We start from the raw sequence: 19,775 nt of genomic DNA on the forward strand, positions 1-19,775 counted from the left end.
ACAAGGGGGATATTGACAGCCCTTGGGAAGGAAGGAGTACTTCATTTATTCTCTCAACTTAATTTGTAATAATAACTGCTATCATCTACCTATTATTGGGTACTGTGTGCCAGCCCTGTGCTAACACTTTACATGCATTACTTCATTTAATTTGCACAATAAACTAGACATCTAATTACTTTATTTTATGCAATTTTTTAAATAGAGGAAATTAAGGCACAGAGAGGTGAGGCTGAGGCTGAGCAGATCTGAGCTCAGTTCTGTCTGACTGGCTGGTGCCCAGTACTGCCAGACAGCAACACAGGCAGTTTCTGCAGATGTGAGACCCACAGCACAGCTGGATTCCAGGTAGAGGGATCCTGGACATTTCTGTGAAAAAGATGGACCTTGAAAGATACAGAGGATTTGGCTTTGGTGTGGGGGATATATTTCAGGCTGAGAGAACATTCAGAGCAAACTAGCAGAGGGGAGAGAGAGAGAGAAAGAGAGAGAGAGAGATAAGAGTGTGCTGTAGACTTTATCCAGGGGGCTTTGGTGAATTGAGAAATTTCTTAAGTAGAACCATCATGGTCAGATTCACATCTTTTTTTTTTTTTAATATTTTATTTATTTATTTGACAGAGAGAGAGAGAGAGAGAGATCACAAGTAGGCAGAGGCAGGCAGAGAGAGAGGTGGAAGCAGGCTCCCTGCCGAGCAGAGAGTCTGATGTGGGGCTCGATCCCAGGACTCTGGGATCATGACCTGAGTCGAAGGCAGAGGCTTTAACCCACTGAGCCACCCAGGCGCCCCTCAGATTCACATCTTAAACGGATCAGTTGCAGGACAGACTGGAGAGAAGAGGAAGAGATTAATGCCAAGAGATACTTATGTTTGTGTTTTGTGATAGGCAGAACAATCCCCTCCCCACTCTACCCCCAAAGATGTTCATGTCTTAATCCCTGAAACTTGTGACCATGTTACCTTACAAGGCAAAAGGGACTTTGCAGATGTGATTAAGTTAAGGATTTTGAGGTGGAAAGAGATTATCCTGGATTATCTGGATGGACCCAATGTAATCACGAAGGTCCTCATTAAGGATAAGAGAGAGGCAGGATAACCAGAGAAAGAGGTGTGATGACACAGACAGAGGTCAGGGTGGTGTGATTGTTGACTGGGGACCACAAGCCAAGGAGTGATCAAGGAATGATCCAGCCTCTAAAGCTGGAAAGGCAAGGAAACAGACTGTCCCTCAGGGCCTCTAGAGGAAACACATCTCCTGCTGACACCTCGATGTTAGCCCCATAGGACCCATTTTGGATATCTGACCTCCCGAATTATAGGATAATAAATTTGTATTGTTCTAAGCCATCAAATTTGTAGTAATTTTAAAAAAGATTTTATTTATTTATGCGAGAGAGAGAGAGAGAGAGACAGAATGAGAGAGAGAGAGCATGAGAGAGGAGAATTTCAGAGGGAGAAGCAGACTCCCTGCTAAGCAGGGAGCCTGATAGGGGACTTTATCCTGGGACTACAGGATCATGACGTGAGCTGAAGGCAGTCGCTTAACCAAATGAGCCACCCAGGCACCAAACTTGTAGCAATTTACTACAGCAGCAATAGGAAACTAATAAATGTTCTTTGTGTGCAAGCAACAGAAACAGACTCTGGCTACATCAATCAAGAGAGGAACCCGCTGGGATGATACAGTTGTACGACAGGTGGCCTTAGGAATGACAGGAGCCAGAGCTGCTTTGGGTAATCTAAATATCGAGAATAAGTAGACAAGGTGGAGGGGGATATTTATTCCCTCCTCTGGCTTTTTCCAGAAAAAAAGAGGGACCTCTTTTAGAGTAATATTCCTGCCTCTTGTCTCTGCAGAAGAGAAGGAGGAGTGACTTATCTGATTGTTGAGTTTAGGGAGACTAAACGAAGCTCAGTTCACCTCTTCCTCTTCTTTCTCTTTCAGATCTACCTCCTCACAAGAACCACGTTTTGTTTTGTTTTGTTTTGTTTTGTTTTGTTTTTTTCTCTCTTCCTTCTTGCTCTAAAATTTCCCAGGATCTGACCCTCACAGGGAAGATTATGATTCCCAGCACTGCCTGAGACTGGGTGGGAAAGATTGCTTGCTGGAGTTCCATATTAGTAATTCCACTTGTCTGTCAGACCTCAAGGTACATCTCCAACAGGTCTGTCAGTAAAAAAGGTGATATTTAGATCTCCTTCTGTCCTACTTCGGTAGCCACCTATCACTGGATTCTAAACTTGGGTGAGGCTACCCTCAAGCCCAACAAATGAGTTCTCATGATGCTGTGATTGGAATGACTCAGCTTGACTGTTCCCTGCATCTGCGTCATTCTACTCAAGATTCAAAGCTCTGGCTTGGTTTTTACCTCATGTTCACCCCTTGGCAAAGGTGGAGAGTACCTTGATTAATAGTTCTCTCAAGATTGTGGGAGTGGGAGACGTAGTTCCCCAAAAGCACATGACGACAGTTTCTGAAATAAGGGGGAAGAGCCTGTGGGCAGGCAGAAATGACAGATGTCCACAGCAGGGAGTATTGCAAAAGTCCAGGAGAAAGGGAATGAGGGACTGGTCTATGGAGGTAGAATTAATGGGAACTGACACTAGACCAGATGGGAATAATAATGTCCAAGTTCTGGGGCCAGGTGACTGGGGGAGGGTGGTGTCATTAATATTCACCTCATTCATTCTTTAATTAATTCATTCAGTGTATATTTAGTGAGCATATACTATTGCCCAGGATTGTGCTTGGTGCCAGAGATCTGGTGCTGACAAGGAAGACAGGGTATCCACTCTCATAGATCTTGCAGTCAAGGGAGGGACAAAACTCAAGTAAGATGGCAATTTCAGTACGGGGATGAGGACAATGCTGTGGAAGGGACAGTCTATGATGGGAGCACCTGTCCCAGATTTGAAGGGCAATGACATCTAAGAGACATGAAACATCAAAGGATGAGGAGAGTTTGGCTGAAGGAGGGAGGGACACCAGGAGCAGTATGTGCCAAGGTCTGGAGGCAAAGGAGCCAGTGGCAAGTCAACGATAACTGTGGTACTCAGCAGAAGAACGTCTCTCCTATGTTGAAATCCAATACTGTAAAGAGCTTGGAGGGCAGGGGACAGCCACGTCTCCTTGTCTCCTCCTATGGAAGCTGAAAGGGCAGAATCTTTCCTGCCTTTCTGGCAAAGGGACAGTGAGCACATGACCCGGCCTGCCCAATAGGATGTCTCTCCCCAGGACTTTGACCTTTGAGAGAGAGAAAGAGGCGACGTGGCAGGGCTGTTCTCGGAGGGGACCTGGGAGTCTTGCAGCAGTGGGTGGCCAGTGGCCAGTAGCAGCTATCCAACTGGGCTTCTCCTGAACCATGTCTTTGCCTGTGTTCTTAGCCTAAATACTTTGGGTTCCCGTCCATGTTTGGAACTCATGAACACCACACGTTATTCAACACAACCCTTCATCCTTTAGGTTAGCCACCAAACAGACGGCATAGAGCTGAGAGGGGGTCAGACTGGCCGGAGGTACAACTTGAGAGGGTGAGGGAAGAAGCAAGAGGGTGGGAGGCAGGGCTTTCCCTTTGGGTGAGGAGAGAGATGCCTCAGGGAAAAACCTCCCTTCCTGCCTGCCTTTAGATGTTGAGGGTGAATGCGATGCTTAGTCTAGCAGCCATCCTGGGGTTGTGAGGGAAGAGCGAAGAAACGCAGAGAGAAGCTGACTCAGAGTCGAACATCGCTGTGCCGCCAAATGAAACAACTGGTATCACCTGCCTCTAGACTTCTTGCAGTGGGGGCCATGTTTATTTGGGTATTCCTGTTCCTGCTGCTAAAAGTGCCTCCAGTGACACTGCAAGTCATCTAAGCCCTCTTAGCCTCAGTTTCTCTTTGTGAAGTACAGATGGGAGTGCCTGGGTGGCTCAGCTGGTTAAGCATCTGCCTTTGGCTCAGGTCATGATCTCCAGATCCTGGGATTGAGCCCTGCATTGGACTCCCTTTGCTCAGCAGGGAGTCATCTTCCTCTCATCTGCCTCTTTCCCTGCTTGTTCTCTCTCTGCCCACCCCCATGAATAAACGAAATCTTTAAAAAAAATGCAAATGATGATACCTGCCTCATAGGATCAGAGCGAATATCAAATTAGATAATGGATGTGAAGTATTTAGCACGATGCCTTGCTTATAGTAAGCACTCAGTAAATGTTAACTATGACCACCTGTGTCAAAACCTTGGGGCAGATGGGTTTGTCCTAGAAGAGAATAGAGAGAAGAGAAAGAGAAGAAGGACTAAATCTGGGGAACCAACATCTGAGGGTAGAGAGGTAACCAGCAAAGGGGTCAGAGGATAATTAGAGAGCCAAGAAGAAGACCTGAAGTTTCATTCTACTCAACATACTCTTTTTCATCTGGAAAACTCCTATTCATCCTTCAAAGTCCAGCCTAAATATACCCTTCTTTATGAAGACTTTTTGCGCACTCAACCCGCAGTTTCACACTCTTAGTTGTCCTGATGCTCTGGCTCTGACAGCATACCCTTCTTTTCTTGCATTTATTCTGATTTATCATGATTTTCTGCTTTTATATCTGTCTCCTGCTCCAGACTGTGAATGAATTCCCTTAAAGCCAAGGTGCCCTGACTGCATCTTCCAGCCCAACCTAGATGAAGCTTGGTAGCTGGTGGCAATAACAGAAGCTGATGTTTAATGACTGATTATCCTGTACCAGGTGCTGTGCTAAGTGCTTTACATATGGCAAATGATTTATTCCTCCCGACAACTTTATGAGCTAAGTGCTACTCTTGGTCTCAGTTTATAGATGAAGATCTATAAGAAGTGAGAAGCTATTTAGATCCAGGTGGTCTGGCTCTCTAGTCTCTACTGTTACCGACAGTGACAAATCATCTCATAGGTAGTGGCCACTGATGAATATTTGTTGACTGAAACGATAGAAGGGGTGTTACCAAAGCCAAGGACAGAGTTTCAAGAGTACAGTAGTCAGCTTCAGCTAAGTTATGCTGCAGTGACAGATAATCCCCCAAATATCAGCTTACAGAAAGGTTTATATCAGAAAGGTTGCAGGTCAGCTATGGTTCTGCCATCAATCGGAGGTGCTGGCTGAAGGGAAAGGCCCTATCTAGAAACTTGCTGCTCTCAGAGGAAAGGGCCAAGGCAGACAGGAGGCTGGAGTAGGCTTGTATTAGGGAGCGCTGGTAGTACAACTCTCTTCTCAACTCCATGTTCAGTAACATCACATTGGCAGCTTGAAATCAGTCATTCCCTCCCCTCCCCCAGAGAGCCTGTTGCTGAGCATTTACCAGCACAGCACTAATGATGTTATCCTTAAATCTTCTCTCCAGCTCTAGCACAGGTCATGGAAGTACACACTCACATTTTACATATCAAAGCAAGTTTCATGGCCAAGCTGCAATCAGTGGTACCAGGAATATACTTCTCCCACTGGGAGGGGCAGTGAATTATTTGTGGATAATGAATAAAGCAGTCCGCCTCTATGAAGGGGTACATGATGAAGACTGAAGAAAGCCCCTTGGAATTGACCTTGAGAAGTTTGTCCATGACCTTTAACAAGGTAATAGTTTCAGTTGGAATCTGGGGTAGGGACTCAATTGTGAGGGGGCGACCCTCATTCCTGAGGCTGTTCAAGGGAAGGAGGGAGACAGGTAAGCTGATAACCAGACAGGGTGGCCAAGTGGAAGGCAAGAGGTCTTCCAGAAAGAGGCAGGCAGTTTCTTGGTGGGCCTGAGTGCCATTTTTATTCATTTTTACTTATTTATTTATTATTTATTTATTTAGTAAACTTATTTATTTTTAAAGATTTTATTTATTTATTTGACTGAGAGATAGAGACAACACATGTAGGCAGAGCAGCAGGCAATGGCAGGAGAAGCAGGCTCTCCTCTGAGCAGGGAGCCTGACGTATGGCTTGATCCCAGGACCCTGGGATCATGACCTGAGCAGAAGGCAGCCATTTAATTGACTGAGCCACTCAGGTGCCCCTGAGTGTAATTTTTAGTATTAACCAATGTCTTTCTACACCCATGGTTCTTCCACCTTTGATGCCAGGGATGGCACTAGGGAAGGCAAAGAATGAAAGAGAAAGGGTCATTTTGAGGGTTCTAAAAGCACAAGAAGGGGGAGGGGCTGACTGAGCCACCTAGGCACCTATCACTTTTCTGGTGGTAGGAAGAGTCCCAGAAAGCACAGGATCTCAGAGACCCACCTTCACACCATGATGCAGGGCAAGGCCAAGGACTTGAGGCACCCCCAAGGGTTCCCTCATGACTCCATGTGCTGCAGGGGGCAGCAGAATGTGTTGCTGTCCATTGTGGGTCGGGGGGTGGGGTGGGCACTGGTGGCAGGTGGACTAGAAGAGGCCCCGAGGAGCGGACAGGGAGCTCTCGGCGGGGACCTCTGTGTACGTGCCCGCACGCCTTGTTGGGAGGAACCGAGTGCGGTGGTGAGTGGCTGCCGTTGCTTCTAGAACAAGCCTGCAGTCCCTTATCTAACAGAGAGCTTATTCAGAATTTGGAATTCTTTTGGACTTTAGACATAGGTGATTGGGGCACATGCGGTGTGTTACGTAACACTGCTTATTATGGTCCTTGGGGCAGCCCCGTGTCATGAAATGCAAGAATCTTTTCTGCAGCAAGGTGTATGGGACACGTAGATTCTAGAGTTTTGAATCATTTAAACCAGAATGTCTTCCAGGTCAGATTTTGCTGTCAAGTTACTTTTGGTGTCAAATTTTTAAGAAGTCTTTTCAGGTCAGTCCTGGGAGTCACCATGGCTTCTTCCTTTCCCTCCTTACTCTCCCCAGATCCCATGAGTCAGCTAATGCCTCCCATCCTTATCTCCTTAACACCTCTCAGTCCCTGTCCTTCCTTCCATCCCTCCCGCTGTGTCCTGACGCAGGCCCCCTTCCCCTCTCACCAGGCTCGGCATACCCGCTTCCTGCCAGACCTCCTGCCCCTCCAGTTTCTGCTCCCTTACTGCCCCCACAGGAATTGCTCCAGAATGCAAACTTCTGGCTTGGCCTGGCTGTTCCCTCAGGATAATGATGTGTTTACCTGAGAAATACCAGCAGAATTGAAGAATGATAACTTTCTTTTTATTGATTGTTTGATTTATTGAGGAGAGGGAGAGCACAGCAGTGGGGAGAGGCAGAGGGAGAAGGAGAAGCAGACTCCCCACTGAGCAGGGAGCCCGATGTGGGACTGGATCCGAGGAGCCTGGGATCATGAGCTGAGCTGAAGGCAGATGTTTAACCGACTGAGCCACCCAGGCACCTGAATGCAACCTTTCTTTAACAATCCTGGGTATGGAAACTTATCTTTTGGAGTCCGCTAAGCAAGAAACAGTTGCATGCTCCCAGATGGAGCTACACGTGGCTTGTGGAGTCCCACACTGAGGTCTAAGTGCTGCCCCTCCTGACTGCTCAGGCAGAATCTGGGTATGTGCCTGCCTGCTTGGCAGGTCCAAGTAACTTTTACAAAACATACATCCCAGAGTTAAGTTCTCAGGCATGAGGACCAGGCTTCAGTTTGCCTGAGAGTTCTCACTGCAGCTCCAAAATCCAACACTGACCCCCAGAGAGTCTGATTGGTCATATTCATGGTCCTGTACCATAGGCTACCTTGGCCACACTGTCTAGAACAAATGCAGACCAAGATTCCAGCTCCTTCTTGGGCCCACAACGGCCAAACAAAATCAGAGGCCTTCCCAGGCCCAGGAAGCAGCCCCTGATTCCAGCAGTTACATTTATAAGAGAAAAAGGAGGGAAACAACAGCTCCAGGTTCTTGTGGTTTGAGCTGCAATGAAAGAAGTCATATGGGACACCTGTGTGTTTCAGTCAGTTAAGCGTCTGCCTTCTGTTCTGGTCATCATCCCAGGTTCCTAGGATTGAGTCTCGCATTGGGCTCTTTGCTCAGCAGGGAGCCTGCTTTTTCCTCTGTCTGCCGCTCCCCCTGCTTGTGGGCTCTCTCTCTCTCTCAAATAAATAAATAAAATTTAAAAAGAAAGAAAGAAAGAAAGAGGCAACCATGAGTCTTTCATTTTACTCTTGCCTTTTGGTGATCAAGGTTCTCCACAATTAATGTTTAAGAAGATACCATTTATGGAACAAGGCTTTATACTGGGCCTGTGTTCAGCTCTCTCGATGCATTCTCACGGAGTCAGTACAATCCTCCCACTAAGTCAGCTTCCTGGCCGGGAAATTTGAGTCCCAACCTGACTGGTTGGCTTGCTTGAAATCATACAGTTAGTGAAAGCTCCAATCACACAGCGTTTTCTTGTGGGATGGATTACTGTCTTCCATAAGTACCTGATGTCCCTCCCTATTGATACTCTTGCCCTCTTAAACTTTGGCCAGAGCATAGGACTTGCTTTGGCCAACGAAATACGAGCAGAGGTAGCATGCATGCCACATCGGGTAGAAGCTTTGGAGAGCTGGAGCAGGATTCGAATACTCTCTTCTCATTGCCTCTGCAGTTACAGAAACCTGTGCTGAGATGCGGCCTTTATCAGCCCAGGTCTCTGAGCAGAGACCTTGAGCAGAGACCACTAGTCGATACCAATGAGCATCAACTATGAACAAGGGGCTTCTTTTGTTGTTTTAAGTTACTGGGATATTCCTGGTTGTTTCTTACTGTAGCAGAACCTAGCCTGTCTTAACCGATCTCTCCCTCCTGTGGGCTCATAATAGAGAGGCTGGGCAGGAGCCTCTTGCCATGGGGGCCAAGACCCACTTAGCTTAAGCTCTGAGTTCCACTTACCTTCACAGACCAATACCCTCCCACCTGTCATGGTGTACCTCTTCTGTGCCCTTCCGGGCTTCACAAACCCACCTGACCTGGCACCCACTTCCCGATTTTTGTAACACGCTTCCTGCTCTTTTGCCACTCAGACCGCAATGTTGAGATGTGGTTTTCTAAAGAATTGGCTAAGCCCAAGCCATCTGAAGAGACTTTCAGCTACTGTTTTGAGGTCACTGCGGCCAAATGCTGATTTCCATAAAAGCTGCCAGTATTCCAAGAAGATGATAGCGGTGACAAATGCACACTTGGTTGAGAAATGCTGCACCCTGGACACCGCCTGTGAGGAAACCCTTGTGGAATGAACCAGAAGTTCTGTTGGAAAATGATGATGTAGAACAGAGGGCACTGGGTTGAAAGTTCTCTTAGAATAATGTTTATTGAGCACCTACTATGCCTGGCAATCAGAACTCTGTTGCCCCTGTGGCAGGGGACTCAGGTGAGAGAGACAAGTGTGAGCAGAGGGTGGTGATGATACAGCATGATAAATTAGGCTGGCTGCCCCATCTAGTCATTTATTCACCTGGGACATATTTAGTGAGTTCTCCCAATATGCTGGAGACTGGGCATTAAGTGCAAACCAGGCAGGGACCATCTTTGCCCTCCCAAAGTTTGTAGTCTAACAGCCCTGGGAGAAATAGACACAGAGTGCTAAGGGAGCATCTAGTGGAGGCAGATAACCTCATCTGGGGGTGGGGATGGGGTTCTAGGATAAGTTTATTAAGGATTGACTCCAGAGCAGAGTCCTGAAGGATGAGCAGGGAGGAGGCAGCAAAGAAGGGGGAAGGGCATTCCAGGCGGAGGGAACCGTTGAAGCAAAGGCCTGGAAGCATGAATCAGCTTAGCACATTTGCTAAGTGCGAACAGTTTAGTATGACTAAAGCAGAGAGTTTAAACTAAAGAGGAACAACAGAGAAGGCGAGAGACTAGGCTGACAGAGGCTACATCTCCAAGGGTCTTGGGTGCTGGCTTTAGGTGCTTGGACTTAACTTGAAGACTGTATGTAGGAGGCTTTGCAGGAGTTTTGAGTGGAGTGTTTATTAGTTAGGAAACAGGCTGAAGTACAGTAACAAAGACATTGAACTAACAACGGCTTAGACAAGATAGACGTTTGCTTCTTGCTTGTGTAAAAACAGATAGGCAAGCCAGAATGGGCACGGCGGTTCCACAATCACGAGGGACCCTGGTTCCTTCTGGTTTGTTGCTGTGACATCTTCAACACCAGCTTCCTTCTTGTGGTCTAAAGAGGGCAGCTCCGCCTCCCACCATCACATCTGCATTTCAGCCAGCGGGTAGAAGTATGAAGGATGTGGAAGACATACCCCTTCCCTTGAAAGGCATAACTCAGGACTTGCCCACATCACTTTCATTTACATTGTACTACCCAGAATTCAGTGTGGCTATGGCTAGGGGCCAGGTTGCTGGGAAATGTAGTTTCTATTCTGGGCAGACATGTGTTTAGCTAAAAGGCAGAGGCTCTATTATTAAAGGAAGGATGGAAGCTGGGAAACAACCAGCTGTCTTCAACAGGGAGTGATGATCCTATTTGCTTTTTGGAAAGATCTCTCTCAGGAAAGGTGGAGGAAGTTCTGGGTGGTAAGGGATCAGAGCCAAGGAAGTCATCCAAAGGAGAGCTACGGAGGCCCGAACCAAGGTGGAGACATCTGGGGTAGAGGAAGTAGACAGAGGCTTAGGAGAGAGCTGGAGTTTGAACAGACCAGGATATGGTGACCAACTGGACTTAGACACACATCGAATTTACTGTACTTAGCACAGTGCTAGGAGATTGTGAATGTACGAGGGGAGAGTAGGAGCCAAGGACAATGACAGTGATAATAATGGCTCCTGGAACTAGCTTGACTGAGGAATATCAACATTTAAAGATAAATATCGGGGTGCCCTGGGTGGCTCAGTTGGTTGGGTGTCTGCCTTCGGCTCAGGTCATGATCCCAGGGTCCTGGGATTGAGCCCCGCATTGGGTTCCCCACAGTAGGGAGCCTTCTCCCTCTGCCTCTGCCGGCTGCTCCCCCTGCTTATGCTCTCTGTCCAATAAATAAATAAAATCTTTAAAAAGAAGGTAAATATGGAATAATTTTTTTTAAGAAAAATAAGTGCCACCCACTGGTCCTCCAGCTGGGAGGACATTCTGTCATTCTTAGTTATTAACGCAGTCTCTTGTTTTGGGCATTAGCCTGGTCTTTCTAATTCCTCCCTCCTCCTTCCTCCCCCCTCCCTCCTTCCTCCCTCTTTCCTCTTCCTTCTCCTCCTCCTTCTCTCTCACTCCTTCCTCCTTTCTTTACCCTCTTTGTCTTTCTACTTTCAAATGTTGATCTCATGGTGGACTCCAAGTCCCAGCACGCAGGACCGGTGGTGGGAAGGGAGTTGACCACGGTCTGCCCTCTCCCGGTGGGGAGGAACAGAAGGAAAACAGGACCTGTCCCCTGCTGGCCCTTGGCAGGACCCTTCGTCACTGCTTATAAGCGGGCTGAGTTCCTGTTGTCACAGCTGCTCAGCTGATGGTCTACAGCCACGGAGTGTGGGGCTGAGGGCCGCACAGGCCATCCTGAGAAAGGACTTGGTGCTAAAGAGCACTCCTCTGCCGGTGGCCTCGGGCTCACCTCTTTGCCTCCAGCACGCCTGCTGCCCCCATCACATCTCCCCTCTGTGGCTCCAATCCCGGGGCTGTGGACATGGGCAGAGTCTGTCTTTCTTCTTCTCACCCACTGGCCACCCGGTCACACCCTCAGCCTTTTCTCTTGGGTGTCCTTTGCCCTACTTCAGTTAGCGCCAGGGCAGGTCACAAGTACAGTGGTTCAGCTGACACCCATGGGAATGCGAGGCCAGGCCCCTCCAGGGACACCCCAAACTCAATGAATAATTCTCTGGGCTCTGGTCCACTTGTCTAGTATCGTGTACTAGACTACCCCAAACTTCATGGCAGAAACAATTACAAATAGCATCCCCTCAGGTTCTGTGGGCCAGGAATTTGACAGGATGCCAGGGGCATGGCTGGACTCTGGTGGAGGTAGGCAGCCTCCGAGATGCCTCCCAGTACTCACACCCTTGCATGTTAGTCTGCGCCCCCTCTGTATCAAGGTGGGTCTGTGTGGCAGTCCAATATGGCACAAGTGATCATATGTCACTTTCGAGGTGAGGTTATGAAATATATTGAGGTTCCTGCGGATCTGTCTTTTGGATCGCTTGGGGGAAGCCAGCTGCCATGCTGTTAGGACACATATTCATGGAGAGGCCCATCTGGAGAGGAATGGAGGCCTCCCGCCAGCAGCCATGTGAGGGAGCTTTGAAGTGGCTCCTCTGGCCCCAGAGAAGTTCTAAGATGACTGCAGCCCTTGGCCGACAGCTAGACAGCAACTTCATGAGAGAGTGGGAGTCAGAACAACTCAGGTGTGCTTCTCTAGGACTCCTGGCTGTCAGAAACTGTCAGATGCTAACTGTTGTTTGAAGCTGTCACACTTCGGGATCATTTGTTATGTGGCATTAGGTAACTGATACACTGCTCCAGGATGTCTGTGTCCTTAGCTGAGAAGACTCACATGGCGGGGGGCTGGGATCCCCTGGAGGCTGCTTTACTTGGGGTGGGGAGATGGAGCCTTAGTGGGGATGGCCTGAAGGTTCTGTTGGCCTTGTCACCTGGAGGGCCGACATGTGGACTATCCATGTGGTGTGGCTTCTCACAGCATAGTAGCTGGGCCACTAGAAGGAGTGTCTGTAGAGTGGGCTTTCTGAGAGAATGTTTGGCCTTGTCCCCAAGTCGAGCAGGGTAATTTCTGCTGTATTCCGCTGTTACAGGTGAGTCACTAAAGCTAGTACAGATTCCAGAGGAAGGGATTTAACTGGTTCTCTTGATGGAGGAGTGATAAGGTCACATTGCAAAAGAACAAGTGGGATGGTAGAAACAGCGGCCATCTTTGCAAAAGACAGTTGGAGCCCTGCGTCAGGGGGAGGAGCCAGTCCCTTGGTCCAGCCCTCAGGAAGGGAGGGATCCGTGGCTTTTTACCAGCGACACATCTCCAGTCCTTCCTATCAAGTCCTGGGAGGACTTGATCAAGATAGGAAATGGCCCTTCCTATCAAGTCCTGGGAGTCATCCTCCGAACTTGGAAGGCAGGGTAGTGCATACCTTTTCTTCTCAGCTCTGGATTCTGGGGATCATTTCCCTTTCAGGATAAACAGGGAAGGTCCCACACGTCACCTTCTCCTGCCAAGGCCTGCCACCCTTTCCCTACAAGCCGCAGTGCTAACCTTTTTCCCTCAGTTAGTCTTGTACCCCTCTACTAGCTAGGAATTAAGATTCCCTGCCTTTTCAGAGCAGGAAGTAATCCAACCAAGATCACATAGCCGGAAGTGGTAAGCGGAGACTCAGCACCCTGACCGGTAAGTCCAGGCTCTAGGGCCCTGGGATTCCAGAAAGCCTACGGGGCATTGGAGCCTTTCCCCTAGTCTCCTCAGGACCCTGCTGAGGGCAAGGCCAGTGTGAGCAGTGTGAGGGGGAGGGGCTGGACTCTGCCTGAGGGTTTGGGCTAGTTGTCAGGTGTGCTGCTGGGGGAACAGGCAGGAGAAACAAGAAAAGGAAAATCCATTTTTACTTTCTTTTCAGGCCTGTCCCCAGTCAGCAAATTTTTCAGCATCCAGAGGGTGACCTCCAGAGTACCAGACCTGGGCTCACTGCCCCTCTGCATTTGCTTGATGGAAACCCCTTCTCTGTCCCGGAGCCTCTGGTCGGAGAGCCCTCTGAGCTCCTGGGACCGGAGGATGCTGGGTCTTGCGGCGATTTCTGGCCCCAGTGAACAGGTCTCTGGCCGGTGTCCAGCCTGACCTGCCCCTCCTCTCCCTTGTCCCCTACTTCCCAACACGCCACACCTCCAGATCCCAGGATGGGACATTTCCCAGCACCTACTGCCTGCCAGGCGCTGAGCTCATGTTAGGGACCCAGAAATAAGGCAGATATAGCCTCCGTTCCTGAGCCAGTTGCAGTCTAGTAGGAGGTGAAACGTGAGCTGTGAAGTGGTTGGTGTCAGGTCAAGGGCATGTCGAATAAGGGTTTATAAAGCTCCAGGTAAAACTATGATTATACAGAGATAGATTCAAGATCAGTAGTCATTTAGGGTGGGGGGGGGGCGGGACTGGGAAGAGGCAGGAGGTGGTGGCTCTTCTGTGGAGTGTTCTGAGGATGAGGAATGGTCTGCGGTGGGGAAAATAGCCTAAATCTTGATAGGCGTGTGAGTCACATGAGAATATTTGCTTGTTACAGCTGAGGGGTTCACCTAAAATCTGTGAATTTCATCATATGTAGATCATACCTGTGATGGGCAGCATTCAAAATAGGCCCCGGGACCCCTGCCTCCCAGTGTGCACGCCCGAGGGCAAACCCCATTCCTTGGATGGCGTCAGGTTGGTCTCCGTGGCTCATAGAATATGGCAGAAGGGATGGTGAGTCCCTGCTGAGATTAGGCTACAGAAGACGCTGCTGTTCCATCTTAGTCTCTCTCTCTCCTCATATGGCTTGTTCTAGAAGAGGCCCTGTGCTGAGCATCCCTATGGAGAAGGGCGTGTAGCAGAGGAACCGAAGCCGCCTGCCAAGAGCCGTATGAGCGAGCTTGCGGGAAGTGGGTCCTTCAGTCCCAGTCAAAGCCTTCAGGTGTCTGCAGCCTTGGCTTGCTGCTTGATCACAAACTCATGAGAGACCTTGATCCAGGGTCCCCCAGCTAAGCAGCCTTCCGATTCTGCCTCTCAGAAGTTGTGTGGGATGATAAATGCTTAGTGCTTTAAGCCATTACATTTCGGGAATTATTTGTTCGGGAGCTCTAAGTGATGAATACAATATTTCAGTAAACTGAACATGTGGGGAGAACAGCTTCTAAGTGTGCTTGGCCCAGCTGGCTTTCCAGAGGACCTCCAAGTGCTTTCTATGACTCAGACTTCTGGGCTCAGTGTCTGGAACAGGGAGATGAGCGGCCTGGAGCTCTGTCTAGACATCAGGAATGGGTGTCTCCAACATAGCCACGGCATCTACCCCCGGCCCCAGCTCCGAAACAGCTGCACACGGCACCCAGCCTGCAACTGCTGTGGGGAGAAGACTCCAGAAATGTTCCTCCATCCCTCGCCCGCACCCCCCCGGCCTCATGCCCAGGTCTACCTGCAGGAATCCACACAGGCCTCAGAAGCGAATCACAGCTACTATTTTTGGAACACTTCTTATGTGACAGGTGATATGCAAAGCACCTGGCGTGCATCTTTTAATTTATTCTTCCCACCATATCAGATATTCCTGAATCTATTTTACAGTGGAGGAAACAGAGACCCTGAAGCCACCTGCCTTGGATCCTAGAGCTACTAGGGCGTGGCTGCTTTAGACTTCCATTTGGATTTGTCTAGTTCCCCCACTGAGAGGCCAGGAAGCAACCCTAGACCTGAAAATACTTTTCTTATCTGTTCTCTGGGAGAGAAATCCCCTGCGCATTCCTCCATCAGAGAAAAGGCCACAATCTCAACCCAGATTCCCCAGACCAATGATATAAAGAGCTTGGGGCAGGGGGGGGGGGGATGGGAGGGAGGGATGGTGATGGTCATATTCCAGAGCCAGGAATCTCAGAGATCACGGGAATCACGGAGAGCAGGGGACTGAGATCCAGAAAGGGAAGCGATTCTTCCAAGGACTCCAGCAGCCCAGGGCTCTTTCTACTGCACTGCCCTGCCTCTGTCACACAGAGGGGAATTGTCACCTTGTGGGAGAAGCATAACAGGGTAATGGCTTTGGGGGAGGGGAATGAGAGAAAAAGGGAAGTCAAAGGTAACAATGGCAAAATTGAGATTTGCTAATTTTGTCTTGGGTCAAGTCTACAATGGCCAGGGGCTATGGAACCAGCATCACAGATGGTCCCACTGAGAGCCTCAGCAGCCCCAGAGGACATCACAGAACATCTCTGAGAACAGCTCCTGGCTTGTGGCAGGACCTGCTGAAAAGCACTGTTACTCATTTGCTGTGACGTTAGGTTGCCCTAGTCATTCATTCATTCATTCATTTGTTAATTCCCTAAGTATTTATTGACGGTCTGCTATCTGCTAAGTACTGTTTTAGGAGCATGGGTTATTTCAGTGAACACAAGATCCTTGTCCTTATAAAGTTTACAATACATAGACAATATATAAATTCCAACTAACCTAGAAAGTGAAAGGTGTAAAAGAAGAAAAATTAAAGAGGGGCTAAGACCTGAGAATGAAAACTGCATATGGAGGGTGTGGGTTGATGTCTTTTCAAGGTGGATTGGGTCAGCCTCCTTGAGGAGTGTAGTGAGTACGAACCTTTAATAAATAAAGTGTAATAAATAAATGAATGAATAAATAAATAATATGTAGTAAGTGCAAACCCCTATTAAATGAAAAACAGGAACAAATTGCAAACTAACCACATAACAAGTAAGCCTGGACCAAATGCGTGTAGTGATAACAAACTAACCTCATAGCAAATACCACATAGCAAGTAAGCCTAGACCATATGCGTGTAGTGATAAGATTAGCGCGGAGTAACAAGTTGTAAATATTTTAACTTGTGCGAAATATCGTAGACCAAAACATGTTTACGACGTGTGTATGTTTTTGGTGTGTAAGCATAAGGAAAACAAGTGATGTAATATGTTTATGAAGGAGACTTAGCACAGTATATAAAGAGGCATCGGGGTGGACTGAGGTGAAGCGAGTTCCCTGTCGGGAGGACATCATCGCCGGTGCTACCGACGCCCCGACAGTTTCGTTGCCGACCACTTGCTGGTTCTCAGTCTCAACTTCTGCGGTGACCTCTCTGTCTAGATTGTGAGGCGACGTCTCCTTCTCCGTGACAACGTCAGCGGACCATGACCGGGCCACGATAGTGGTGCGGACCTCGTCCCAATAAAGATCAAGTGAGTTACATCATATCCATCTCTCTATCTCCTCTTTACACGTTGCGACCTCCTGGCGGGATGCAGGGGTTTTGCTCGCGACAAGGAGGTTTCTTTGGATCAAAGACTTGAAGAAGGTGAGGTGTGCCACATCCAAGTGAGTTATATGGACATCCGGACAAAGCACATTCCTGGCAAAACACACACTGATGTATTATGGGTAAAGGGAAATTATGTCTACAATTTACTCTCACACAGTTCAGAAAATTAAATTACAGGGACACATAGATATAGATACACAATATGCATGTATATTCACACTTGTATAAATATACATGTACACATAGAAAAAGAAAGATACAAATAATGTCAAAATGTTAATATTTGGGGAATCTGGGTGAAGGGTATATATTATTTTTAGAAATTTTCTGTATGAATTTTCAAAATAAAATACTGTTTTGAAAAATTTCTATTCTTTTTTTTTCTTTTAAAGATTTCATTTTATTTATTTGCCTGAGAGAGAGAAAGAGAGAAAGCAGCAGAGGGAGAGAGAAGCAGGATCCTCGCTGAGCAGGGAGCCTGGTGGGGACTCCATCCCAGGACCTTGGGATCATAACCTGAGGCAAAGGCAGATGCTGAACTGACTGAGGCACCCAGGAGCCTTAAAGGATTTATATTCCTAAAAAAAGAAGAAGAAAAGCATCTTAGGAAGAGGGAGCAGCCTGTGGGAGGATCCTAAGGCAAGACTGCCCGAAGGGCACCCCACTGGTTTTGTCAGTGGAGCGCCTGACTCTTGCTCTCCGGGTTGTGAGTTCAAGCATCATGCTGGGTGTAGAGATTACTTAAAAATAACTTAATTACTTAAAAAAGAGAGAAAGAGAGAGAGAGAAAGTGCCCGAATGTATGAAGTGAACAGAGTACCCACAAAGGGAGAAAGGGAGTGCATTGGTGGTTTTTACTGGCCTAGGATGCATCCCTCTTCTTCTTTTTTTTTTTTTTTAAAGATTTTATTTATTCATTTGACAGAGATCACAAGTAGGCAGAGAGGCAGGCAGAGAGAGAGAGAGGAAGGGAAGCAGGCTCCCTGCTGAGCAGAGAGCCCCGATGCGGGGCTCGATCCCAGGACCTTGAGACCATAACCTGAGCCGAAGGCAGAGGCTTAACTCACTGAGCCACCCAGGCACCCCTGCATCCCTCTTCTTTAGGTAACAACACCCTATTTTTCCTTTGGGGAAGTACCCTCTCCCCAGTCTCCTTCCATATTGATTCCATCTCCTATCTGGGGGAGAGGAGTAGCTCTAGACCCAGGCCCGGCCAATCAAAGACAGGGCTGAGGAGACAATTCTGGGGTCCAGGGCCGGTGGTGGGGTAAGAGCCCACCTGGGGAGGAAACCAGTCCTGAAGAAGGCAGAGCTGAGACCCAAAGCAAAGTCTGCACCTGAACGTTTTGCCCTCCAGTGGCTTCGGTGCATGAGGCAAAAAGAAATTTACTTTTTGCTTGAGCCGGTGTGAGTGGGATTTTTTCTTACTCTCAAAAACAAAAAAATGTGTTGACTGCTTCCAGGTGTCGGGCACAGCCTCTCTGAGGAAAGGACATTTATGCAGAAACCCAGAGGATGAGTAGCAATGGGGCAGGTGAAGAGGTGGGAAAGTGTTCCAGGCAGAGGGGCCAGCAAACACGAAGGCCCCAGGAAAGGAATGGGTGAAGCGGTTTGGAGGAGCTATGGGACAGTGGCCATGGTGGTGGCAGGGAGAGTGAGGAGCTGGTCAGAGAGGAGGCTGGAGCTGGGTCCCTCACGGAGGTCCTCGCAGGTGTTGTCAAGGATAGGGGACTTGATCCCACTAGCAACAGAGAAATCTGACCCTGACTTAATTTGCATTTTGACATTATTTGCATTTTAATAACATGCTGGGGGCTGTGTGGGGACTAGATTGACAGGAGGGAAGAGTAGTACAGGGGGATTACTTGGAAAATAATTGCAGACCTCCAGGCTAGAGATGACAAGCACGACTCAGAGTCAGGGCAGTGGGCAGTACAGAGACTGGATGGCTTTTGGGGCAGCTAGGCTCCCAAGACAGCCCCGAGGAACCAGCCTCATCCCACGCTGAATCTGGGACAGCTCCATGACCCACTTTAGCCAACAGAATGCAGAGGAAGTGACACTGTGCCTTTCAAGGGCAAGAAGCCTGGTGTCCATGTCATCAAGGACTGCTATGTGACCTCTGTGAAGGAGCTTACCCAAAGGACCCAGAGTATCTCCCAGACTTGAGGTGTGAGTAGAAGCCTTTGGCTCCCTCTAGAGTAGATTCCATTGACCCTGACTCTGACCTATCACCTGAGCACAGTCTCCATGTCTCTGATTGGTGCGTTCACTGGAGGCCTAAGGATGTGGGGATGTTTAGTCAGCAGTCGGGGAGGGGAACAGAGCGCCCTGAAGTATGACATGGCCGCCTGGTTCCACTCTGCCTGGAGGTGAGTGAGCAGTTTTCCAGAGGAGAACATGACTACTACGGTAATTTAGAAAGAGGCCCAGCTTGCGTCAGGCTGGCATGATGGGCCTCGGTTCCAATTTCTTGGGCTGACTCACACTGGGCTGACTCTCCCTGAGCCTCTGACCCCTGGTAGGTGTCCCTTAGCCCATGTCCCCAGACAAAGCTCCCTGTGGAGCTGCTTCTCCCACGCTGCCCCAGCAGGGTCCTTCTGATACATTTCCAGATTTTCTCTTCTGACCTCCTGCACCCCTGGCTCGGGGTAATAATATTAATTGCTACCATTTAGAATGCATTTGTGAATGTATGTGCCAGGCACTAGGCAAAAGCTTTTACATCCTCGTGAATTCCTTACACCTGTTCTAGGAGGTAGGCATGCTTGTGCCCAGGTCACAGATGAATAAAGGGAGGGTTCACGCAGGATAAGTAAGTTTGCCAAGGTCATACAGCCAGGAAGTGGACCTAAGCTTATCCACCCCTGAAATGTGTTCTCTTGTTGTTTAGAGATGGTACAACCGTTCAGCCCAGGATGGTTTTTGCCCCATTCTACAGCTGGGGATGAGAACCTGATGCC

The 19,775-nt window shown here is 48.5% G+C and overlaps 1 protein-coding gene and 1 long non-coding RNA gene across 4 annotated transcripts in view; both read left to right on the forward strand.

The window, feature by feature from the left end:
• Nucleotides 1-12,874: 12,874 nt before the first annotated feature.
• LOC131809488 (uncharacterized) lies at nucleotides 12,875-15,357 on the forward strand. The gene is made up of 3 exons (XR_009345186.1): nucleotides 12,875-13,208; nucleotides 13,432-13,625; nucleotides 14,347-15,357. It is a non-coding gene; the product is annotated as an uncharacterized LOC131809488 (long non-coding RNA).
• An 83-nt stretch (nucleotides 15,358-15,440) lies between these two features.
• AZIN2 (antizyme inhibitor 2) overlaps nucleotides 15,441-19,775 on the forward strand; it is a 47,434-nt gene continuing 43,099 nt past the window's right edge. For 2 of the 3 annotated variants that reach the window (XM_059136348.1, XM_059136358.1), the window contains exon 1: nucleotides 15,442-16,732. The gene's annotated coding sequence lies outside the window, so the exon portion shown is untranslated. Of the gene's footprint in view, nucleotides 16,733-19,775 lie in introns of all 3 variants that reach the window. The other variant, XM_059136350.1, reaches the window with a different exon arrangement.

This window comes from Mustela lutreola, chromosome 10 (genome assembly GCF_030435805.1).
Source record: "Mustela lutreola isolate mMusLut2 chromosome 10, mMusLut2.pri, whole genome shotgun sequence".
NCBI lineage: Eukaryota > Metazoa > Chordata > Mammalia > Carnivora > Mustelidae > Mustela > Mustela lutreola.